This window comes from Coregonus clupeaformis, chromosome 25 (genome assembly GCF_020615455.1).
Source record: "Coregonus clupeaformis isolate EN_2021a chromosome 25, ASM2061545v1, whole genome shotgun sequence".
NCBI classification, from domain to species: Eukaryota; Metazoa; Chordata; class Actinopteri; order Salmoniformes; family Salmonidae; genus Coregonus; species Coregonus clupeaformis.
The window spans coordinates 5,919,213-5,946,032 of NC_059216.1; the positions used below are offsets into that span (position 1 = coordinate 5,919,213).

At 46.1% G+C, this 26,820-nt stretch overlaps 1 pseudogene; it reads right to left on the minus strand.

The window, feature by feature from the left end:
• The window catches only part of LOC121539756, a 41,042-nt pseudogene that overhangs the window by 4,419 nt on the left and 9,803 nt on the right, over nucleotides 1-26,820 (minus strand).

The window sequence follows — 26,820 nt, forward strand, 5'->3', positions numbered from 1 at the left end:
ACCTGAAATTGCTCAGTGCCGAAAAAATGAGAGGAAACATTGGTTGCAGGGTATCAGGATCTCATTACCCAGGATGTGTTGCAGTCCTCCACTCAGACTGGTGTCACACCAAGGGGCAGCCTGGGACATGAGGGGCAGCAGAGCCATGGGAATGGGAATTTGTGTGGAGAGAGGGAGGGACGGTGAATACCACAACAATGTTATACCACAAGAGAGGATATACTGTATACAGAAATGTACTTTGAGTCAGGTGATATTATTGGGTTTCCATATTAAGTGCACATTGGGACACTTTAGCAAGTGTCTCAAGTCTCTCTGACCTCATTAATGAGTCCTGCACTGCCTCCTACCTACACTTCCTGCCTCACTGCACCCGCTAGTCTCTGCTATACCCACACCCACGTTACAGTATGGATGACCAAATTGCTGCTGTCTTTCATCATGTGTAAACATCTAATATGAGAATGAGAATGATCACTCAATAATAATTCCAACGGTTGAATGAAAACAAAAACAAGAGGCGGGTGAGAGCAGGCATAAGCCTGAAACGAGAGGGCTGGGGGTCAAGAGAGAGGAGAGGGTTTTGTGTTTATGTTTAATGAGAAAGCCCAGGATCCCCCTCTCTCTCTCTCGTTCCTACATCCTCTGTTAATGAATACAGGGGGCCGGGTTGACCCAGCTAATAAGGGGCAAATCCATTGGTGCATTATCGGCCGTGGAATTTCATCCAATCAGCAGGATGAACTGAGATGGCTTAGGCTTCTTTTAATTCAGTACTGGAGGAGCATACTGCCCCAGTCTCTCATTATGTGCATATCAAATCAGGGAGACAGACTGGGAGTTTGATCCTTGGTTTTTGGTAGTTGTTGTTTGGTTGTTGTTTTTCTGTCCCCTGATTGATTTCAAGTTGCATTGCAGTTGACATGATATGGCCCGTTATTTGGGCTTTTAGAGAAATAAGGCCTTTGTGGCTTTTTAGGTCAGTCTCATAAAGGGCATGGAGAAAACTGTATATTGTCCTACAGACCACTGGCAGATAAGACAAAGCTCTTACCAACCAAGTGATACACAAAAGACAGTCCCATAACTCTGTCTGTATATTTCTCAGTCAATAAGCTCTCACCTGGGCCTCTGTGCAGAGTAGCTCAGCCCTGGTCCTCTCCTCCAGGGTGACCATCACTCCAACCAGAACCTGCAGCCTGGAGAGGCGTTATACCACCGCCGGCCTATGGAGGGTTCGCCTTGCCCCCTAGTACAACAGAAAACATTTACTCATGTGGGAACTCAGAGTGGCTGCAAGGCTGTCCTGAGAGGACTAAACTAGCATGGGGCTGTTTGTGAGTGCAACACATTTCTCTGAATTCACCACCCTCAGAGACCACACTTCTATCATCTCTAATGTTCCAGCTGATAGCCCCCTGCCCTCCCCTTCTCCCTGGTCCAGCTGATGGTCCCGCTGCTCCCCCTGGCCAGGGGACAAAGTCATCCTCTCCGGTCAGAGCCTTGTCTGTCCCAGCAGGAGGGAAGGCTGAGGGAAGGAGAAGGAGAGGAGATGAGAGGAGAGATGGTCTTGCCAGGGCACATGGGTGCAGCAGTGATCTCATGCGGCTGACAGCAGGAGGTATTGTCTCTGGAGCAGCTGTTGGCTCTCCACCCTGGCAGGATTAAGCCCCCTGGGGGAAGGGACAGGGGGATGGGGGCTGTGGGGTAAACAGGCTGGCACAGCTGAGCAGGCCTCCATGGATGGCAAGCCCTCTGCACTGATCCATGGGCTTCAGATGGGTGCTGAATCCGGGCCAATAGTGTCTGATAACGGCCCTGCCATTTGGTCAGCGGATTTGTCTCTGATGCCGGCCAGTTTGAGGCACAGCAGACGGCCCATCATGTAATCGCTTAATTTAGAACTACAGAGTTGCACTGAGTGTGTGTTTTGGTGAAAGTGAGTCTGTGAGCTTGCGTGTGAGAATTTGCATCAGGTTTCGTCTCTTGGATTTCCAATGCACACAGAACTCAGGGGCTTTTCAGCCAAAATTAACACATACTGAAATACAGGCAAAGGAGACCCATAACGGGAATAATTTTACAATTCTGTCAAGCGGGTAAAACAATTCACTGAGCCCTTGCTTGATTGTAGTAATTGTAGCTTACAGTAGACATACAAGGTTGTAATCATTGGTAAAAAAATGTAACTCAAAGGATTCCCTACAACTGACAGCTCAATCAGGGATGGAAGCTAGCTTTATACTATATGTCCGCTACCATTTAATGCTTTTCCATTTTTCCTTCCCTACTCACTTCATACCAGAAGAATCTTTACCCATCAGAAGCATACACCCCCCCCTCACATTTGTGGTAGCATGTTGTGCAATAACCATTGAGATATATCCATTTGGGCCAAACCGCATCATAATTTTGGAGCTATGAGGTTGGCAGCTGATGGGAGAGATTACACATATGATCTCTCATTAATCTCATGAGAGTTTGGGCACCCAAAAGGGGAGCGGGGGCGTCTCTCTCCCCCACGGTTCATGACTGAGCCGGGCTGTGACTCACACAGACCCCCATTGTGAAGGGTGGTGTGTTGGGTATGATTGCTGCGTTTTCATGTCTTAATTGAAAACATGAAAAGATTAAGAAAGAAAAGAAGGGAAGTGGAAAGAAAACAAGCGACAAAGTGCAAATCACCCGCCTGGGGTGAGAATGAGATGTAGGCTGAGACCCTGATTACACGTTGGCTTGATTGTTCCTCATAACCCTGACCTTCAATCAATGTTGATTCTCCTTAATACTAGCTACCCCACACACGCCACAGATTGGTGGTAACGATCTATAATTATGGCACTATATTTTCACCCCTTAGTTTGCAAACACTGCAGATCAAAATAAAACATTTTAGACGCCAAATGTACTTTGCACATGATGAGTGCATCACCATAATTCACTAACTGCAGTACAGACATTTTGACTGAACTTAGTGGACATTTCCACACTGAATTAATTCCTCATTACAGTATACAAAACATTAAGAACACCTGCTCTTTCCATGACATAGACTGACCAGGTGAATCCAGGTGAAAGCTATGATCCCATATTGATATCACTTATTAAATCCACTTTAAATCAGTGTAGATGAAGGGGAGGAGACCGGCTAAACAATTATTTTTAAGCCTTGAGACATGGATTGTGTATGTGTGCCATTCAGACAAAAGACAAAATATTTAAGTGCCTTTGAACAGGGTATGGTAGTAGGTGCCAGGCACACCGGTTTGTGTCAAGAACTGCAACGCTGCTGGGTTTTTCACGCTCAACAGTTTCCCGTATGTATCAAGAATGGTCCACCACCCAAAGGACATCCAGCCAACTTTACACAACTGTGGGAAGCACTGGAGTCAACATTAGCCAGCATCCCTGTGCAACTCAATATTAGGAATGTGTTCCTAATGTTTGGTATATTCAGTGTATGAGTGCAAAGGAATGGCTCAGTATTGCCAGAAAGGGCAATGACTTGCAGTTGCAGGACACTGGAGGAGGGGTACCTGTAGTTTGTTCATGCCCAGCAACAGCCTCCTCAGTTCGGTAAGGGGTTGGAGGTGGTTGAGCTCCTGGAGGCGGTTCTCTGCCAGGTGCAGCTCCAGCAGGACAGCCTGACCAAAGAAGTTCTCCCCCAGGGCCTTCATCCGGTTCGGGTCCAAGACCAGCTCCCGCAGCCAGTGCAGCCCCTCCCAGCCCTCCACCTGTCTGTTCTCATTACCTGAGAGGAGAAGGTGGGATATGAAATCAGTAGGTAATTACATGACTACAGCTAACCCTCTTACCCATATGATTTGACCGGCATTATTGCAAATGACAACACTGAATTTCATAAACTCTGCAATTCACTCAGATACTGTGTCTGTGGAACTGGAAGGTGAGTGTGGTCTGGTCTGTACAAAGATGTCTCGACAGGTTCATAAAACGAAACCCAGGGTGGGATTAGGGTCAGACAGTCACCAACTGAAGAAAGAAATAATCAAATGCAAACAATGGCAGACAGAAAAAGGTACTGTGTTCCTGTGACCCATCGGCATGCCCATTTAGTTTCTATTCTTGTTGCCTCATCTCCCACCTGGACAGGTCTGAGTAAGCCTCTCTGGTGACTGAGCTGTACTTTCATGGGCTTTGAAACATGAAGGAAATTGTTACTGTACCTTGGAGGAAGAGTGCTTTGAGATTGGTGAGCCTGCTGCGCTGCAGATTGGCAATAATTGGAGATGCCATTGTGGCTCAAATGCAGCACCACCAGGCTGCCCATCAGTGGCTCCAGGTTGTCCGCATGGTCCACTTCCCTGAAAGAGAGGGACAGAGTGGGTACTCAGAGTTAGCTGCCTCTGACTGAACGCACTGCACTTTCTCTCCCCACTGCCCCATTAAGAAGGCCAGACCTCACAGGTGCACAGCAACTCAAGGCAATCACAGCACAGGCAGACCACACAAAAGCCTGACCCCCCCAACCCCCTTCCCAAATGAAATCTCTTTTATGTGCCGTTTACTTTATGTGTAAACTCTCCTCTGGTCTTTTTCAATAGTACCAGTGAAAAGGAAGATTTATGCTTTTCTGAAAACAGCTAGCAGAAGCCTGAGCTTTGTCACTGCAACAGGTTAGTGCTGCCCCAAGTGGCTGAAAGTAGAAAATACTATATTACAACAGAAAATAAATGAGTGCTATAACAACCACGTACTATACTGAGACCGTGGTGATTTTAGCATGTAAATCTTGGTGGGGAAAACTCACCCCAAAATGTTTTAGATGCATGCCAGCAAAGCCACTACACAACACAACACTAAACAATACATTAATTGCACTATAATGGTGACAAACGGTGCCCACAAACTGTTAGGGCCTACATAAAGCTGTCCCAACAGCAGAGTCCCAACAGCAGTCCCATCACCTTACCACTGGTACACCTGGCTATCAGCGGAGCCTTGTCTGGCAGCGAAACAGTTCATTCAGCCTCATGTACTTCCTTTTAAAAAAACATAGCTGATATGGCTGACATGCTTAAACAAATGTGGTTTCTACTGACAATTGAGATGTACAAAAATAAGGGGACGACGAGCGGATAAGAGGCAATCCGTAATTTCCATTAAGACATTAATGAGCAAGCTAGGATGGACGTAGTCAATATAACTATTTGTTCAGAACTTTTTAAATGTACAGCGACAGAATACCTGTCCCAGACCTGCTGTTTTCAACTCTTAATGATCGGCTATGAAAAGCCAACTGAGAGACCTGAGCACCTAGGACCATACGTCGGGACTACCGGCCGTGGTGACTCCTTGCTGTCCCCAGTCCGCCTGGCCTTGCTGCTATTCCAGTTTCAACTGTTCTGCCTGCGGTTATGGAACCCCTACCTGTCCCAGACCTGCTGTTTTCAACTCTTAATGATCGGCTATGAAAAGCCAACTGAGATTTATTCCTGATTATTATTTGACCATGCTTGTCACTTATGAACATTTTTGAACATCTTGGCATGGTTCTGTTATAATCTTCACCCGGCACAGCCAGAAGAGGACTGGCCACCCCTCATAGCCTGGTTCCTCTCTAGGTTTCTTCCTAGGTTTTCACCTTTCTAGGGAGTTTTTCCTAGCCACCGTGCTTCTACACCTGCATTACTAGCTGTTTGGGGTTTTAGGCTGGGTTTCTGTACAGCACTTCGAGATATTAGCTGATGTAAGAAGGGCTATATAAAATAAAATTGATTGATTGATTGATTGAATTCAGAACATGGGCCGTACTGACAGTGTTCTCTCTGTACACCAAGTCAGAACCATAGGATAAATAAAGGGGGCATATAAGCAGACAATGAAAGCTCTTACAATATTCAATGATTACATCTCTCTAAAACAGGCTATAGGCTACATGTGCACCACCAAGTCAGAAGAAAAGGGACCAAATTATTAGGGTGAGGCACATGGGCTACTACCAGCTTACTACACAACATACACTTAGTATTACTTTCTTAGCTACAGTATACATATATCTCCCTGGCATATTACATCATTTATGCATACAATACATTTTTGGACTCACCTTGTTGTGCTGTGTTCCCTTGAACAGGAAGGTAGCGCGGCGGTCCTTCCTGGACAAATGTTGTCATCAAAGTCTGGCATTCTCTGGATTTATGGTGCTTTCAGACAACTGGGAACACGGAAAAAAACAAGGTTGAATCATGATGACGTCAGTGATCTTCAGGTCGGAGCTCTAGAAAGAGGCCCTAGTTCCCAACTTGCAATTCCGAGTTGGATGATTGTTCAAAATGTATTTTCCCAGTCGGAGCTCGTTTTTTCCCCCAGAGTTCCCAGTTGTCTTGAACTCACTGAAGTCTGAGATTTCCCAGTTCTGAGTTTCCAGTTGTTTTGAGCACAGCAGAAGTCATGCTGGATTGACAGCATGGCCAATGTTGAATGTTTTTCCTTTTAAGCTTGGAAAAGAGACCCTTAAACCCAGACTTGGACCACACACCCACTCCACTAAATAGCAGGCTAGTGATTGCTTTGCAATGCTTGCAGTTAGCCACTGATTCCTTCCAAACCACTCACTGTTGAATTTGCGATTTCCAACTTGTTGTGTAATGTTCATGTCCAATGGCCGATGAGCAGCGATACATTTTATCTATAATTTCTCTTCATTATTTCTCGTCATATGACAAGGATTTGCCAGTAGATTGTCGACTTGATACATAATGATGACTGCTAGCTAAGATTTTGAAAGTATGATGTTGACATGATCAGTCCAATCAAAGCTACTGTAGATATAACGTGATGTCATTTTATCTGTGGCCAATGACCTTGAGCCTTCTTGGATGGTCACTTCTAAAGTAACTCTATGGCAGCACCCAAGAGGTTAGAATTTTCGAGCTCTACCCATAGATGTTGCGGCGACGTAGTGTTCCCATGTGTGACAGAACACTGATCCAATCACAGCGCAAATAGAGAACATTACCAACCCCTACGCTCCATATTTTCCGCTGGCTTCCCCACCACCACAGAAAGCACTGAGCTAGGCTGAAACACCTGCATTTTGGAGCTGCCTTACTCAAGAAAGCAAAAAAGAGACCAAGTTTGTATGCAGCTTTATTAACTCAATTATATTTATATATTTTTTTACATTGTTTGCAAACTGATATGTGACACGTATTAATGCCAAAATAACATGCAAAACAGGCAAAAACATTTTAATTGTTATAGCTAAACAGGTGGGGCTCAAAACTGAATGACGAGTCACCACTGTACTGAGAAGACAGAAATGGTTAAAGCTTTTCATGAATTGTTCATTTCCACATCACAAACTGTGTTTAAAAGTAATATATTTAAATGTTATGTTCAAATAATAGACTTTAATCTGTAGTGCTGGTACCTGCTGCCTTTTGAGGAGCCCTGCTAGCCGTAACCAATGGAATTCACCTTGTGGGAGAGAATCTGTCTGTTAGTCAGGTGGGCCTGGGCCTTCTGCCTCGGCAGGATGGACTCTATGTGGTTATTGTTCAAACACAGAGCCTACATGGAAAAAAGGAAGAGAACATTTTTTGTTAATGGTTTAACCCAACTGTTCAACTGACGAAGTGAGAGTCAAATTATTTGACAAATATCACAGATAGAAGAGTCAGACAAGCTTGTGGGAGAAAGCAAAACAACACATGGGTTAGTCTGGCCGGTTGGCACACCTTGATGTTGGGCAGGTAGACAAGGCCACTGAAAGAGGTGAGGTTGTTGTGCTCTAGGTTGACACTGCGCAGGTTGTAGAACAGGTCTGCTGGGGCCAGGTCCACCATCCTGGGGAGAGAGGGAACACTTTATACATGCTCACTCTGTTTTATTCTCTCTTCTACTCATCTAAAGGTGACTGAAATACTGTGACGTACTACTACACAGTACAGTATGCTCAGTAACCTGATTGCGCAAGTTTGCAGGTTGAGATCAGCAATGTCAGAGTAGTTGGAGTGTCCCAGTTTCTCTGCCACCATGTCAGGGATCAGGCGTCCACCAAACACATCCTTGGCATTCTCACGTCATTTCCTACAGATCACAATGACATCATCACTTCTGTTTCTCTCAATTCAACAAACAGATTCAGAACTGTTTTGATTATGATGTAAACATACCACTGCGATCCCATCCAGCGCCTTTAGAGAGGGTAAGTGGAACACCACATAAATCCCAGTTTTCCAGTTTCTCCACTAAAGGATTCCCATACAGACCCAGAATGATAAAGTTTGTCAAAGCCTAGAAAAAACAAATGACAAAAATAATAACTGTGGTCTTGAAATACGAAAGAACCAGAATATACAAACATGATATCATGCTTGGCTGTGTGAGGCTCTGCTCATCTTCAGGTGGTAGATGTCTCGTGTTATGGTGATGATGTTGTTGCCGATGTACAGCTTGAATAGGGAGCTGGCCCTCTGCACCCTGTACAGGGGGCCAATGCAGTTGTTCTCCACACACAGGAAGTGCGGGTTGGACAGCCGGTCCAGGATGTTGCCGTCCAGACAGGACAGCTTGCTCCCATTCACACTGAACTTAGAGAGCTGGTGCAGTTTGGCCACACCTGAGAGGACAAAGATAGGGAGGGGAAACCACATACATCTGTGATGGACATGATTCCCTTGTCAATAACACATCATTTTATTTTTTGTGGAGACCATTGATATTAGGACTGACAGTCTAGCCTAGAGATGAAGCTGTCATTGAGAGACAGCTCCTCTAGATGCTGGCAGTTGTCCAGACCCTCCACTTTAGCGATGTCGTTGTCATTGAAGGAATCCCAGCGCAGTTTGACCAGTTTGTCCAGGTTGATGAGCCTAGAGAGCCTCTGGTGTCAAGGTTAAGGGCTGTGATCTTCTCAGGGTTCAGAGGTCACTGTTAAATAAAAAGGCTGCACTTGTACCACAGATGAAGCACCTGGAAAGAACCCTCTGTCACCAGCACATCATCCAGGTGTGTGACAGTCATCAGACATCCCAGAACAGTCATCCTCACTGCCTCGGGCTGGGACCAACACATCACTTTCATCACCACAGTGTCTGGTTGGTCTTGATGTACGGATTATGGGCACTCTAAATCTCATGTTAGAGCAGGTGTTAGTGTGTGCTGTAGTATTACCCTGTGCCAGGGATTGTGACGGGTGTTCAGTCCAGTCGCAGCAGGGCGGGGGCGTGTTTCCGGAGCACAGACGTCTCCTTTCTGGCCCGGTTGAGCTGGTTCCAGCGTAAGTCCAGCTGCTTGAGACGCCCCAGCCGCCTCAGCCCCTCCAGGGACAGCAGGTGGTTGTAACTGGCGTCCACAAACTCCAGGTTGTGCTGAAGGAACACAGGGAACATAATGTATGTAGGACTCTTGTGTGCCTCTGCTGCTGGGCCCTGGGAACTCAGGTTGGGCTCGGTCCTGATAGGAGGGAACATCATAGTGGAGAGGACAGACGGGTGGTGAATATCAGCACCTGGTTAGTGGATTAACAAAAAATTGAACATCGAAAGACAAACAGGGTATACTTTTTCCTACCTGGGTGTTATACTCAAATTCGATGAGGTACTCCGGTAGGACAAGCTCATGGTCAAATAGACTGCAATCACAGCCGCTGTGGATCTTGGAGGAGCAAGGCCTCTCTATAAGTATAGAAGTCTCAGGTTGGTCAACAGGAGGATGGAACAATAGTATGTTGACTTTTTTTGGTGGTTTTCATTAAGAGAGAACTGTCACCAGTAAAAAAAATGTTGTTCTGAAAAGTAACAGCTGTGATATTTCAAATGACATTACCTCCATTTGTCTTATGGCCCTGCTCTGGGCTCATCTTGTGGTAAACAGAATGAGTTTTAGGATAGTTGAGGGGGTCCACTGAATCTCCTTCTCTGATAGGGAAGCTGCGGCCCAGGTACACTTTGGACACAAAGATCTGACCTGGAAACAGGAGGACAGTTAAACAGAAATGAAATGGTTCTCTCTGATACATCAAATTCTAAACCAAACAAAAATCACTTTTACATTTACATCCTGATTTATATCCTCAAGGTTTCATTAGCAATGCAAAGTAATTGAAGTGTGTGAAAGGATGAAATAGGACCGTACAGACCGTGTCTGAAAAGGAGAGGGTCTATGCTCTGCTTGGAGGTGCCTTGGTTGGCCTGTCACTGTGTGTACTCAATTCTAGGCCTGTCCGTCACACTCAGGCTGTTAGACAAGGGTACAACCCTCTCAATGCCCAGGGCCCAACACAGACACAAGACACAATCTCAGGAACTAAAACAATGGTCCAATCTCAGGCATGGCGTACAGTCTAAATAATACCTCATACATACAGTGGGGAGAACAAGTATTTGATACACTGCCGATTTTGCAGGTTTTCCTACTTACAAAGCATGTAGAGGTCTGTAATTTTTATCATAGGTACACTTCAACTGTGAGAGACGGAATCTAAAACAAAAATCCAGAAAATCACATTGTATGATTTTAAAGTAATTAATTTGCATTTTATTGCATGACATAAGTATTTGATACATCAGAAAAGCAGAACTTAATATTTGGTACAGAAACCTTTGTTTGCAATTACAGAGATCATACATTTCCTGTAGGTCTTGACCAAGTTTGCACACACTGCAGCAGGGATGTTGGCCCACTCCTCCATACAGACGTTCTCCAGATCCTTCAGGTTTCGGGGCTGTCGCTGGGCAATACAGACTTTCAGCTCCCTCCAAAGATTTTCTATTGGGTTCAGGTCTGGAGACTGGCTAGGCCACTCCAGGACCTTGAGATGCTTCTTACGAAGCCACTCCTTAGTTGCCCTGGCTGTGTGTTTCGGGTTATTGTCATGCTGGAAGACCCAGCCACGACCCATCTTCAATGCTCTTACTGAGGGAAGGAGGTTGTTGGCCAAGATCTCGCGATACATGGCCCCATCCATCCTCCCCTCAATACGGTGCAGTCGTCCTGTCCCCTTTGCAGAAAAGCATCCCCAAAGAATGATGTTTCCACCTCCATGCTTCATGGTTGGGATGGTGTTCTTGGGGGTTGTACTCATCCTTCTTCTTCCTCCAAACACGGCGAGTGGAGTTTAGACCAAAAGCTCTAATTTTGTCTCATCAGACCACATGACCTTCTCCCATTCCTCCTCTGGATCATCCAGATGGTCATTGGCAAACTTCAGACGGGCCTGGACATGCGCTGGCTTGAGCAGGGGGACCTTGCCTGCGCTGCAGGATTTTAATCCATGACGGCGTAGTGTGTTACTAATGGTTTTCTTTGAGACTGTGGTCCCAGCTCTCTTCAGGTCATTGACCAGGTCCTGCCGTGTAGTTCTGGGCTGATCCCTCACCTTCCTCATGATCATTGATGCCCCACGAGATGAGATCTTACATGGAGCCCCAGACCGAGGGTGATTGACCGTCATCTTGAACTTCTTCCATTTTCTAATAATTGCGCCAACAGTTGTTGCCTTCTCACCAAGCTGCTTGCCTATTGTCCTGTAGCCCATCCCAGGCTTGTGCAGGTCTACAATTTTATCCCTGATGTCCGTACACAGCTCTCTGGTCTTGGCCATTGTGGAGAGGTTGGAGTCTGTTTGATTGAGTGTGTGGACAGGTGTCTTTTATACAGGTAACGAGTTCAAACAGGTGCAGTTAATACAGGTAATGAGTGGAGAACAGGAGGGCTTCTTAAAGAAAAACTAACAGGTCTGTGAGAGCCGGAATTCTTACTGGTTGGTAGGTGATCAAATACTTATGTCATGCAATAAAATGCAAATGAATTACTTAAAAATCATACAATGTGATTTTCTGGATTTTTGTTTTAGATTCCGTCTCTCACAGTTGAAGTATACATATGATAAAAATTACAGACCTCTACATGCTTTGTAAGTAGGAAAACCTGCAAAATCAGCAGTGTATCAAATACTTGTTCTCCCCACTGTATCTGCTGTTTTAAAGTCGTCCTCTGGAATGTGCAACATCTAATTTTTCTCACTGGTTCGTTCAGGAGAAGACACATATAATAGGTACTCCAGCCAGTGTTTGTAATTCCTGCACAAAGATTAGGAGTAAAGAAAGCGTAAGGATCCGTCTCAAAACAGAGCTACTGACAGGTGTAATATTGCAGTTTATGTAGTCTGTTCTTCAACTTTTTCTGTGTAATTTTAGACAGAGAGCCAGTATGAGGAACTGCACTCAGGCTAGATTGAACAGTGGCTGGTGCGAGAGAGAAAACATATCTGTAGAGTTCAAAAGGTACTCGCACTCCAATCTTTAATGGAAAAACAACTAGTTGGCCGAGATGCAAAAATATATTTAATTTAATCCATGCTATAAAGAATACAAAAGGTGAAAGTGCAAAGTGTTTAAAAGTGCTTAAAACACCTTTCGGATTCTTTTGACTTTGAGTAATTACGTATATTTTTGCGTCTCGGCCTACTTGTTTTTTCCATGTAATAATTTTAGACATAGACACATAACACTGAGGACCTGAGGTGAATATCACAGAGTAAAGGAGAGAGGTGCCATTTTAAGATTTCCCAGTCTCATCATGGGCACTCACTGTGAGAACATTGTTGACTCCTCGCTGGCCAACAGGGTATGAAGCTTGTCCTCGAAGCGAAGCCGCGGTTATGGATGTGGATGATACGGTTGATCTTGATGCCAGTAATGCCATAAGCCTTGTAGTCCCACACACAGAAACGGAAGGAAGTAAACCTGTTGGGAGGAGAGAGAAAACAGTGGACTCAGTAGCTAAATGCTGCATGCAAATCACCTACACATATAACCTACACAAACGAGGTAAACTCATAATGCCACTGTTATGTAAAAGGAGATCATTTGTACCAGGGGTCTGTGAAGCAGCCCTCTTCAAACCGAATATTCCCCACTGTCTCAAGCTACATCAGCAGAAAGTGGATCATCAGCTCGTTCCTGTTGGTGGCTTGGGCCAAGTCCTGCAGGTACCAGGAGTCAATCCTGCAAAACAAGGCAAAATAACTCTACTTTTTACACTTCATTATCTACATGCCAATAGAAAGCTTACATGTAAACAACAATGCAAAATGAGATTGTTTCAGCCCCTCTAAACGCAAAGATCTCTTGGAGGTATAATCCATTATTTGTGTGCACTGAACACTTCCTAATATTGAGTTGCACCCCCTTTTGCCCTCAGAACAGCCTCAATTCGTCGTGTCATGGACTACAAGGTGTCGAAAGCGTTCCACATGGATGCTGGCCCATATTGACTCCAATGCTTGTCACAATTGTGTCAAGTTGGCTGGATATCCTTTGGTTGGTGGACCATTCTTGATACACACGGGAAACTGTTGAGTGTGAAAAACCCAGCAACGTTGCAGTTCTTCACACACTCAAACCAGTGCAGCTGGCATCTACTACCATACCCCGTTCAAAGGCACTTAAATATTTTGTCTTGCCCATTCACCCTCTGAACGGCACACATACACAATCCATGTTTCTATGTCTCAAAAATCCTTCTATAGCCTGTCTCCTCCCCTTCATCTACACTGATTTGAAGTGGATTTAAAAGGTGACATCAATAAGGGATCATAGCTTTCACCTGAATTCACTTGGTCAGTCTGTCATGGAAAGACCAAGTGTTCCTAATGTTTTGTACACTCAGTGTATATGAACTCACTCCTCCAGCCTCCTGTTCCATACTTTCAACCTCTCCTTCAGGGCATCTAGCTTGGAGAGGATCTTGTGTTCCAGGCCGGGGCCGCGGGTGATATCAGCAAGGGTGTCACTGCGGTCCCCTGAGCCCTCACTCAGCGAGGACGGTCCATCCTCCCAGGTACGGGCCGACTTCCGGCACAGGGCCTGCACCTCAGACTCCAGCTGCTCAAGACACCAACACAACAGTCATATTAAGCACCACTGTAAATGAATGACATACGCAGCAAAAAATAATTGAGGGCATAGTGTTGTACTGACATTTTTTAGGGCGTAATTGAAAGCTCTGATGCGGTCCTCTGGCAGCTGTAAGAGATTCCTCTTGTTCTCCAGCAGATTGGCCTGAGTCTCTGCCAGGTTCCTCCGGGCTGTCTGCACACGCATGTTGTAGTACATCATCTTCTTCATCACCGTGGACCGGAAGGAACAGATGTTACAATGTATTGTGTGCAATGGAACCCCTTTATTCATAGCATACATGTTTAGTTCATTGGACTGTAATTACACTAGCAGATTAGAAGAAATGCAGCACCTGAAAAATCCCCATCATCAGAGTTCAGGGATAACTCCTTAAACAAATGCTGTAATCTCTCAGGAGTAGAGTATCAGAGACCTGGAGACCACACAGTGACAGCAGTTGTGAATGCTGACCCTGCAGTGTCCTTCACTTGCTTGCTGGAGACGTCATAGGTGTCAAGCCGCTGGAGGCCTGGCATGTGGTAGAGCACGTTGGTGGCATAGTTACACAGCAGATACACTGGGGTGGGGCTTCACTGCGGGTCCTTCAGCCCCAGCTCTCTCAGACAGATCAAGGGGACCAGGAGGGTCAGCTCCTGTTACACACCACGATAACATTTTATTTTATTTATTTATTTAACCTTTATTTAACCAGGTAAGCCAGTTGAGAACAAGTTCTCATTTACAACTGCGACCTGGCCAAGATAAAGCAAAGCAGTGCGATAAAAACAACAACACAGAGTTACATATGGGGTAAAACAAAACATAAAGTCAAAAATACAACAGAAAATATATATACAGTGTGTGCAAATGTAGCAAGTTATATAGGTAAGGCAATAAATAGGCCATAGTGCAAAATAATTACAATTAGTATTAACACTGGAATGATAGATGTGCAAGAGATGATGTGCAAATAGAGATACTGGGGTGCAAATGAGCAAAATAAATAACAATATGGGGATGAGGTACACACCCGTCGCTATGGGCGGGCCATAGGGGGCCGGGCCCGCCCCCAAAAATGCTTGTGCCCCCACCCCCACTTGAATCCTGGTCCCCTTGATCTGTCTATACGTACTGTAGGCTAAAAATAATTGTGCCCTGCCCTCCCATGCATTTCATATGCCCCCCTTAAGACTGAGGTCTGGCGACGGGTCTGATGAGGTAGCTGGGTGGGCTAATTTCAGATGGGCTGTGTACAGGTGCAGTGATCGGTAAGGTGCTCTGACAACTGATGCTTAAAGTTAGTGAGGGAGATAAGAGTCTCCAGCTTCAGAGATTTTTGCAATTCGTTCCAGTCATTGGCAGCAGAGAACTGGAAGGAATGGCGGCCAAAGGAGGTGTTGGCTTTGGGGATGACCAGTGAGATATACCTGCTGGAGCGCATACTACGGGTGGGTGCTGCTATGGTGACCAATGAGCTAAGATAAGGCGGGGATTTGCCTAGCAGTGATTTATAGATGGCCTGGAGCCAGTGGGTTTGGCGACGAAAATATGTAGTGAGGACCAGCCAACAAGAGCGTACAGGTCACAGTGGTGGGTAGTATATGGGGCTTTGGTGACAAAACGGATGGCACTGTGATAGACTACATCCAATTTGCTGAGTAGAGTGTTGGAGGCTATTTTGTAAATTACATCGCCGAAGTCAAGGATCGGTAGGATAGTCAGTTTTATGAGGGCATGTTTGGCAGCATGAGTGAAGGAGGCTTTGTTGTGAAATAGGAAGCCGATTCTAGATTTAACTTTGGATTGGAGATTCTTAATGTGAGTCTGGAAGGAGAGTTTACAGTCTAACCAGACACCTAGGTATTTGTAGTTATCCACATACTCTAGGTCAGACCCGTCGAGAGTAGTGATTCTAGTCGGGTGGGCGGGTGCCAGCAGCGTTCGATTGAAGAGCATGCATTTAGTTTTAATAGTGTTTAAGAGCAGTTGGAGGTTACTGAAGGAGTGTTGTATGGCATTGAAGCTCGTTTGGAGGTTTGTTAACACAGTGTCCAATGAAGGGCCAGATGTATACAAAATGGTGTCGTCTGCGTAGAGGTGGATCTGAGTCACCAGAGAAAAGAGTCAACATGATGTTGATGCTTAAGAGGGACACGTTTAAAAGCACTAACCTGAAGCATGCACAACCCTGATTGGCACTCCACTCCACTAATGATTTGGATACTATATATCTGAGAGGAGGGCATCTCCTTAATGGATTACATTTACATTAACATAATTGATTAATGAGATGATTGGATTTCCACTTGTTTGTTGGTGGGGGGGTTTCCTGAGGTTTTATGAGAGAGGACCAACTGTTCCTTCACCTAAACAGCATACTTGACTTCATATATGTTGTAAGAATATAGTAAAAAATTATGGATGAGACTAACAATTTCATGCATCATTTTGTGGAAACCTCCCTTTAACCCTACCTTGTTGATTACACAGTAAAAAATAAATATGCAAATTTGACAGACAATTCATGCAACTCAATGAAATTGTCACGCCCTGGCTCTGGGGACTCTTTAATGTTGAGCCAGGGTGTTAGTTTCTATGTTTAGTTTTCTAGGTTTATGTTCTAGATCGTGTGGATCTATGTTGGCCAGGGTGGTTCCCAATCAGAGGCAGCTGATTCTCGTTGTCTCTGATTGGGAACCATACTTAGGCAGCCTGTTTGGCACAGTTAATTGTGGGATCTTGTTCCGGAGAGGTTTGTGTTTTGTTTAACCTTAGGACTTCACGTATCGTTTTGTTGTTTTGTGTATTATTGAAAGTACTTATTAAAAGATGTACGCATATCACGCTGCGCCTTGGTCTGCTTCGCTTCCTATAACGATCGTGACAGAAATGAGTGTCTGAGTGACTGAAAATAAGTGTTTGTATTATTTGAAAGGGCAAGATTGTTATTTTCTTTTCTTTTTTTTCTTTCTTTTTTTAAACCATACTTACTACTCAGGCTACTAAAGGATAAATGCCACATGAAAATTACAAAGATGGAAAGCTTCAGATGAATCGTGCAACAGGTAAAATCAGCAGATATTTTCTGAACTGCCTTAATAATGCGGCTTCAACATAGACAAAATGCAGGGAATTGCTGTACAGATTTTTTAAAATCAATTCAAGACTGGGAAAATAGGAAAATATCCAGACTCACGGCCAATCAAAAATAATAGCCAATCCTTTGTTGGGTGACTGATTTTTCCATTGTTGACTAGGATAAAGGTTTCAATGAATGATCATATATATATATATATATATATATATAATCTACTATAGATTAGGCAATCAATATATTTGACTGAGAAGCAAGCCTGTAATTGACCATATGCAAAGGTCGTAGACAGATATTAGATTGAGAAAGTGCAAATGTACAACTTAAAAGATTAAAAGGAGCTGATCTTGTTCCCAGATATATTCAGATTTTCAATGCTGATATTAGGATCAAGATTGTGTCCTGTGAAACAGTTAACAGATAACTGAACAATTATCATTATAAAGTAAATCAAAAATGTAATCTGTAAAGTTTACAGCCATTGATTCAACCCACCTATCTTTTCAATGTTATTGTCAGCTAGGTTCAGCTCTCTCAGCTTTTGAAGTACAGTTGAAGTCGGAAGTTTATATACACCTTAGCCAAATACATTTAAACTCAGTTTTCACAATTCCTGACATTTAATCCTAGTAAAAATTCCCTGTTTTAGGTCAGTTAGGATCACCACTTTATTTTAAGAATATGAAATATCAGAATAATATTAGAGAGAATGATTTATTTCAGCTTTTATTTATTTCATCCCATTCCCAGTGGGTCAGAAGTTTACATACACTCAATTAGTATTTGGTAGCATTGCCTTTAAAATATTTAACTTGGGTCAAACGTTTTGGGTAGCCTTCCACAAGCTTCCCACAATAAGTTGGGTGAATTTTGGCCCATTTCTCATTTACATTTACATTTTCGTCATTTAGCAGACGCTCTTATCCAGAGCGACTTACAAATTGGTGCATTCACCTTATGATAGCCAATGGGACAACCACTTTACAATATATATATATTTTTTTATTTAAAAAAAAAAATTGGGGGGTGGGGTAAGGGGGGGTAGAAGGATTACTTTATCCTATCCCAGGTATTCCTTAAAGAGGTGGGGTTTCAAGTGTTTCCGGAAGGAGGTGAGTGACTCCGCTGTCCTGGCGTCGTGAGGGAGCTTGTTCCACCATTGGGGTGCCAGAGCAGCGAACAGTTTTGACTGGGCTAAGCGGGAACTGTGCTTCCGCAGAGGTAGGGGGGCCAGCAGGCCAGAGGTGGATGAACGCAATGCCCTCGTTTGGGTGTAGGGACTGATCAGAGCCTGAAGGTACAGAGGTGCCGTTCCCCTCACAGCTCCATAGGCAAGCACCATGGTCTTGTAGCAGATGCGAGCTTCAACTGGAAGCCAGTGGAGTGTGTGGAGGAGCGGGGTGACGTGAGAGAACTTGGGAAGGTTGAACACCAGATGGGCTGCGGGTTCTGGATGAGTTGTAGGGGTTTAATGGCACAGGCAGGGAGCCCAGCCAACAGCGAGTTGCAGTAATCCAGACGGGAGATGACAAGTGCCTGGATTAGGACCTGTGCCGCTTCCTGTGTAAGGCAGGGTCGTACTCTGCGAATGTTGTAGAGCATGAACCTACAGGATCGGGTCACCGCTTTGATGTTAGCGGAGAACGACAGGGTGTTGTGCAGGGTCACGCCAAGGCTCTATGCACTCTGGGAGGAGGACACAACGGAGTTGTCAACCGTGATGGCGAGATCATGGAACGGGCAGTCCTTCCCCGGGAGGAAGAGCAGCTCCGTCTTGCCGAGGTTCAGCTTGAGGTGGTGATCCGTCATCCACACTGATATGTCTGCCAGACATGCAGAGATGCGATTCGCCACCTGGTTATCAGAAGGGGGAAAGGAGAAGATTAATTGTGTGTCGTCTGCGTAGCAATGATAGGAGAGGCCATGTGAGGATATGACAGAGCCAAGTGACTTGGTGTATAGCGAGAATAGGAGAGGGCCTAGAACTGAGTCCTGGGGGACACCTGTGGTGAGAGCATGTGGTGCGGAGACAGATTCTCGCCACGCCACCTGGTAGGAGCGACCTGTCAGGTAGGACGCAATCCAAGAGTGAGCAGCGCCGGAGATGCCCAACTCAGAGAGGGTGGAGAGGAGGATCTGATGGTTCACAGTATCAAAGGCAGCAGATAGGTCTAGAAGGACGAGAGCAGAGAAGAGAGTTAGCTTTAGCAGTGCGGAGAGCCTCCGTGACACAGAGAAGAGCAGTCTCAGTTGAATGACCAGTCTTGAAACCTGACTGGTTTGGACCAAGAAGGTCATTCTGAGAGAGATAGCAAGAGAGTTGGCTAAAGACGGCACGCTCAATAGTTTTGGAGAGAAAAGAAAGTAGGGATACTGGTCTGTAGTTGTTGACATCGGAGGGATCGAGTGTAGGTTTTTTGAGAAGTGGTGCAACTCTCGCTCTCTTGAAGACGGAAGGGACATAGCCAGCGGTCAAGGATGAGATGATGAGCGAGGTGAGGTAAGGGAGAAGGTCTGGAGAAGAGAGGGGGATAGGGTCAAGCGGGCAGGTTGTTGGGCGGCCGGCCATCACAAGTCGCAAGATTTCATCTGGAGAGAGAGGGGAGAAAGAAGTCAAAGCATAGGGTAGGGCAGTGTGAGCAGGACCAGCGGTGTCATTTGCCTTAACAAACGAGGATTGGATGTTGTCAACCTTCTTTTCAAAATGGTTGACAAAGTAATCCACAGAGAGGGAGGAGGGGGGGAGGGGGAGGAGGATTCAGCAGGGAGGAGAAGGTGGCAAAGAGCTTCCTAGGGTTAGAGGCAGATGCTTGGAATATAGAGTGGTAGAAAGTGGCTTTAGCAGCAGAAACAGAGGAAGAAAATGTAGAGAGGAGGGAGTGAAAAGATGCCAGGTCCACAGGGAGTCTAGTTTTCCTCCATTTCCGCTCGGCTGCCCGGAGCCCTGTTCTGTGAGCTCGGAATGAGTCGTCAAGCCATGGAGCAGGAGGGGAGGACCGAGCCAGCCGGGAGGATAGGGGACATAGAGAGTCAAAGGATGCAGAAAGGGAGGAGAGGAGGGTTGAGGAGGCAGAATCAGGAGATTGGAGGGAGAAGGATTGAGCAGAGGGAAGAGATGATAGGATGGAAGAGGAGAGAGTAGCGGGAGAGAGAGAGCGAAGGTTGCGACGGCGCATTACTATCTGAGTAGGGGCAGAGTGAGTAGTGTTGGAGGAGAGCGAGAGAGAAAAGGATACAAAGTTGTGGTCGGAGACTTGGAGGGGAGTTGCAGTGAGATTAGTAGAAGAACAGCATCTAGTAAAGATGAGGTCAAGCGTATTGCCTGCCTTGTGAGTAGGGGGAGACGGTGAGAGGGTGAGGTCAAAAGAGGAGAGGAGTGGAAAGAAGGAGGCAGAGAGAAATTAGTCAAAGGTAGACGTAGGGAGGTTAAAGTCACCCAGAACTGTGAGGGGTGAGCCATCCTCAGGAAAGGAACTTATCAAGGCGTCAAGCTCATTGATGAACTCTCCAAGGGAACCTGGAGGGCAATAAATGATAAGGATGTTAAGCTTGAATGGGCTAGTGACTGTGACAGCATGGAATTCAAATGAGGAGATAGACAGATGGGTCAGGGGAGAAAGAGAGAATGTCCACTTGGGAGAGATGAGGATTCCTGTGCCACCACCCCGCTGACCAGATGCTCTCGGGGTATGCAAGAACACATGGTCAGACGAGGAGAGAGCAGTAGGAGTAGCAGTGTTTTCTGTGGTAATCCATGTTTCCGTCAGCGCCAAGAAGTCGAGGGACTGGAGGGTAGCATAGGCTGAGATGAACTCTGCCTTGTTGCCCGCAGAACAGCAGATCCAGAGGCTGCCAGAGACCTGGAACTCCACGTGGGTCGTGCGTGCAGGGACCACCAGGTTAGAGTGGCAGCAGCCACGCGGTGTGAGGCATTTGTATAGCCTGTGCGGAGAGGAGAGAACAGGGATAGACAGGCGCACAGTTGACAGGCTACAGAAAATGGCTACAATAATGTTAAGAGAATTTCTATCTCTAATCCAACCTAAGCTTGAATCATTACCAGAGGTTGTAAGGCTCTGGTTTTAATCATAAATGATTCAAGGTCCACAACCAGCAAGAATGATCTGTATTTTTATTCATGGAGAGCTCTCGCGCCAAAACCCATACCCTCCTGTTTTATACCCCTTGACACACAAAGGCACTTTGCTCTGACCACCTTTAGGAGGCTTTCTTAAACAGTTTCCACCTTTCTCTTTCACCCTGGAATGTTTTGTCCCGCCCCCCTCTGTTAGTGGGTTGATAATTCTAACACAGTTTACACATTTATACTGTATTTGGGGTGAAATCCTTTAGTCATTATTCTTAAAATACAAATTAATCTAACAATCCATCCCTTTGACTAAATGTCTTCACATTCAGGATAAATGTATTTTACAAGCATGATTAATCTCAGAGATCACGTCAGAACTAATAAACATTTCATCCAATTGCGGTCTTTCAGGGTCCAAATCCTCGTCATCCACCAAGCCTGGAGGATCGTTTTTCACATTCCCCTGGTCAGAGTCCGGAGTCAGTCCATCTCTCATCATTGTTTAGATACTGCATTTCACCAACGCCTGACTCACCAATCCTCGGACACAGGGAACAAGACAACAACCACATAATACAAGAATACACATACAAACACTGACCGCTCCTAAGATGGTGGCTGCTATGGTATTCCATTTACCAAATATTTCATCAAACCACCCTATCCACGATGTTCTAACTTCTGAGTTCTTAGTTCATTCTTCACTTAGTGCAGTTAATTCTGTAAGAGCTCTGGTGACTGTCCCATCCAGTGTGGTGTTGTTAGGGATAAATGTGCAACCATGGCTTATCATTCTATAGACACCGGCCCTTTCTGCCTGATCTAGAACCAACCTCTACTAAGTTATGAGCGGGATGGCGGATAATCGCTCGGAGATCCCCTTTACTGCATCTCTAGTCTGGTCAATAAATCGTTGTTGGTTGTAATAGATATAATTTATCCAATCCATATTTTTGTTTATTGTCACCCACCAGAAAAATGTTGTGGTAAACCCCTCCCATATTTGATTCATAGCTTTGTATTCGTCTGGAACACCCCTGGGGATGCCTATACCATCTATCCAAATTGGGCTATTTCCTTCCTGACCTATATTTCTTTTCTTCCTGATTATTCTTCCTGTCACTGGTCTTTGATGACTAATTCTTACAGGTTGGACCAACAATACTGGTGCACAAGTACCCACCCATCCTTCTGGTAATGTCTGTCGAATGCTCCCTTTGTTAGTACATGCCCACCACACATCAGTCAGAGGGATGGTAAGGTTCCTAATTTTTCCCCTCCCTTCCTTATCTAAATCAGTCACATTAATTATCTCTTTACAGCCATCAAAATCACCCAAGTTACGGGTGCCATTTCTATGTCTGTAACACTGGTATTCGCCAGGAGTTAAAGTGAATCTAGGTGGGCTGGCCGAGTATGTCAACTTTGCCACCCCAATCCCTGTGCAATTGGGCTCTTTTTGATTGGACCCCTGGTCTAATACACAGGGAAACATTGCCTTTGGCATTGGGGCGGTCAACATTGTCGGTCGCCCAATGGAGCATGCATAACAATTGGTCTCCCCCAAGGCCCTAGCGGTGTACTTCATCCACTTTAACCAGAGATTCTCATCAGGGTCCCCCTCCACTTCCCCTTGGTTCCATTCTTGGAGGTGAAAATCTTTCATAGTGGACGGGTTAGTCGAATTGACTCCGTCATCCCTTGACTGATCTACTCGGTCTATTGCTATTAATGGATTAATGACAGTACCTGTGCCCTCCATATCTTTTACTCCATCAAATGTAATCTTGGAGAAGTATCCCGTCCGTATTCGTCCGCGCAAGCCCAGTAAGTTATTTTCATGTCCTCTTTAGTGACCTTTACTATTGTTACTACCATCTCCGTGGGGATGTCGTTATACCTTCTTATCCCCCATCTGGACGTCCAGCCTCCCCCCGTCTCATATCTCCGTCCCCCAGTTTCTCTAAATACCTGAGCCCAGGAACAATCCGCCGAGGGAGCTGAACATAAATACAATGGGATCTTATAATCCCACGTTGCTTGTTTATCCGTCCTGATAAAATCCCTAATCCTAATTTTGAATCTTACTCCCCACTCTTCTCTGACTCCTATTTTGTAGATCACTCGTCCTTGACGGTCAGTATGTCGGGTCGCTTCCCTTTTATTTCTTAATAATGGTAAGGCCATAGCGTAATTGGTGCGAGGTGGTGATGGATCTTGACATACCAAGACTATTGCCGAGACTATGATGCAGCTCAGGGTCACCCATATTCCCAAAAACCGCCAACCCTCTCCTGCCTTTAGTCCTTCTGCTTGGTACCACCCCATACTCACACCCTAAGAACACACTACAGTGATGATAGGTCGGGGTAGGAGATCTTCGTTGACAGAGGTGATCCCCGGACCCTGTTGGTCTAGTTCTTCTCTCCAACTCTGCGTGTGCTAAGTGGTGCTTGTATGTGGTCTTACCTTCTTGCAGTGGGTAACATGGACCCAGGTTCCTCTCTCTGCTATTCTAATGGCAAAGGCGGTGACCAATATAACCTGATAGGGCCCTTCACAACAGGCCTGCTTCCAGTTTTCCTTCTAGTGACTGGATGCTCACCAGTCACCTGGTTAGATAGTGGGTCACCTTCTCCTTTAGTTCACCTGTGGGGCACAAAACCTCTGACATACGGGTGTGGTTAATAAACTATCTTCACACATGTTCAGATTAATCTAATAATTTCTGACTGCATTCTCTTTCTAGACTGTATCTAAAAAAAAAATGTTTTAAAAAGTATTTTGTCCTCTCCTTCGTATATTATTTAATCCTACAATTAGCCTCTTCCCCCCTCTTGACACATAGTTCTGCTCATGTGTCAATATTACCACCTACCTAAACAATCCCTTAGGTAATTTATCAACCAATTGCCATGCCTTTCATTTTTGAGACTGTCTTTTGCTTCTTTATTGCTCCTCCCACTTCCTTTGTCTTTATGGCGGCTAAATTCGACTTTCATTCAGTTCAGAATCAATTAGTAATCCAATCAATCAATCTTTTATCTTGTAAAAACACTTATGTTTAGTTCAAACTCTGTTCTACCCCGGCTCTCCCGGGCTTGACCTGAAGACTGATTGTTGGACATGACAAGTCCATATTTAGGTCACCTAAGTCTTCTGCCTAGCAACAAAGAATAAAAACCTCTATGTTCGTGATTAACCCAGTTATATCTAATAGCCCACCAAAAAACCCCTCATCATCTTTAAATCACGACCAATGTCATATCCCTATTTACTCTCTACCATTTTGGTAACCTCCCTGATATATGTATGAAAAGCTAAGACTGTTTGGGAAGAGAGCAACAACATAAACTGTTCTTCCTCCTTAGAGTTCCAAATGATTTTACCATGGGCTGCCATTGCCTTCCCATAGATAAGATCACTTAATTTACCAGTATGCAGTACATAATGGAGTACTCAAGCTTTACAGCAGTCCATCATCACCAAAAAGCTCATCATTCTTCATCTATTTTTTTTCCCTTTTTTTTCTAGTCACTATCTTCCTGATCCTATTGCTAAATCAATGATCTAGGCAATAGCTGTTTCGCCTTGGATTGTACCTTCCTCTGATTACTGTAGCTCATTGCATCAATTTAGTTTCAAATATCACCCAACAAACCATTCCATCCCTTTCACGCACGTTGACTGATGACTCGTGGAACCAAGGCGCAGCGTGATAAGCGTACATCTTTATTGATACACAACACACGAACAAAACAACAAAACGAAACGATACGTGAAGTCCTGAGGTTACACACACCAAACCTTTACGGATAAAGATCCCACAAACTAACTGGTGCCAACAGGCTGCCTAAGTATGGTCCCCAATCAGAGACAACGAGCTACAGCTGCCTCTGATTGGGAACCACCCTGGCCAACATAGAACTAAACGATCTAGAACAAAAAAACATAGAAAACTAAACATAGAAAATCCACACCCTGGCTCAACATTTAAGAGTCCCCAGAGCCAGGGCGTGACAGTACCCCCCAAAGGCGCGGACTGCGACCGCGCCACACAAACACAAGAGGGTAGGGGCCGGGTGGGCATTCCGCCTCGGAGGCGGATCCGGCTCCGGGCGTGACCACCACCTTTTCTCCACCTCCCCGTTGCGCCCCTGGTCTGGTCCCGCTGACTGGAGCTATACCCAACGATGGTGGACCAGACCTTACCGGCTCCGGACTGGAGCCGCTGGCCGGAGCTGGACTGGACACCGGTGGAGCGGATTGCTCTGGCTCCCGGAGTGGATCCGCTGACTGGAGTTGGACCGGACCCCGGTGGAGCGGATTGCTCTGACTCCGGAGTGGAGCAGCTGACCGGTGCCGGACCAGGCACCGGTGGAACAGGCACGGGCCGTGCCGGACTGGACACACGCACCACTGGCTTGGTGCGGGGAGCAGGAACGGGCCGGACCGGGCTGATGACGCGCACCACTGGCTTGGTGCGAGGGACAGGAACAGGCCGGACCGGGCTGGCGACGCGCACCACTGGCTTGGTGCGAGGGACAGGAACAGGCCGGACCGGGCTGACGACGCGCACCACTGGCTTGGTGCGGGGAGCAGGAACGGGCCGGACCGGGCTGACGACGCGCATCACTGGCTTGGTGCGGGGAGCAGGAACAGGCCGGGCTGGACTGGGAACACGCACCACTGGCTTGGTGCGGGGAGAAGGAACAGGCCGGGCTGGACTGGGAACACGCACCACTGGCTTGGTGCGGGGAGCCGGAACGGGCCGGGCCGGACTGTGGAGGCGGACTGGAGGTCTGGAGCGGAGAGCTGACACAACCCGTCCTGGCTGAATGCCTATTTCCACACAATATGTGTGAGGCATCAGCACAGGACGTACAGGGCTGTGCACTCGTACTGGCGCTACAGCACGTGGCACTGGCGCAGGACATACGGGACCGAGGAGGCGTACTGGAGGCCACGAGCGTTGAGCCGGCACACCCCGTCCTGGCTGCATGCCCATCTTAGCACGACACGTGCGTGGTGCTAGCACCGGACGTACAGGACTGTGCCGGAACACTCGCGGCACAGTACGTGGCTCCGCATAACACGGAGCCTGCCCAGTCTCACGCTTCCTAGCCTGAGTACGGGGAGTTGGCTCTGCTCTAACTCTAGGCTCCGCCAACCACCCTTTTAGCCCCCCCCCAACATTTTCTTGGGGCTGTCTATCGGGCTTCCTCCTCGGCGTTGCCGCTGCTCCTCTCTGTAGCGCGCCTCCACAGTCTCCTCCCAAGGACGGCGATCCATTCCGGCCTGAATCTCTTCCCAAGTCCAGGATCCCTTCCCGTCCAGGATCTCCTCCCAAGTCCAGGCTGTCTGTTCCTGGACACGCTGCTTGGTCCTCTTTAGGTGGGATCTTCTGTCACGCACGTTGACTGATGACTCGTGGAACCAAGGCGCAGCGTGATAAGCGTACATCTTTATTGATACACAACACACGAACAAAACGAAACGATACGTGAAGTCCTGAGGTTACACACACCAAACCTTTACGGATCAAGATCCCACAAATTAACTGGTGCCAACAGGCTGCCTAAGTATGGTCCCCAATCAGAGACAACGAGCTACAGCTGCCTCTGATTGGGAACCACCCTGGCCAACATAGAACTAAACGATCTAGAACAAAAAACATAGAAAACTAAACATAGAAAATCCACACCCTGGCTCAACATTTAAGAGTCCCCAGAGCCAGGGCGTGACAATCCCACAGCATAGCAAAC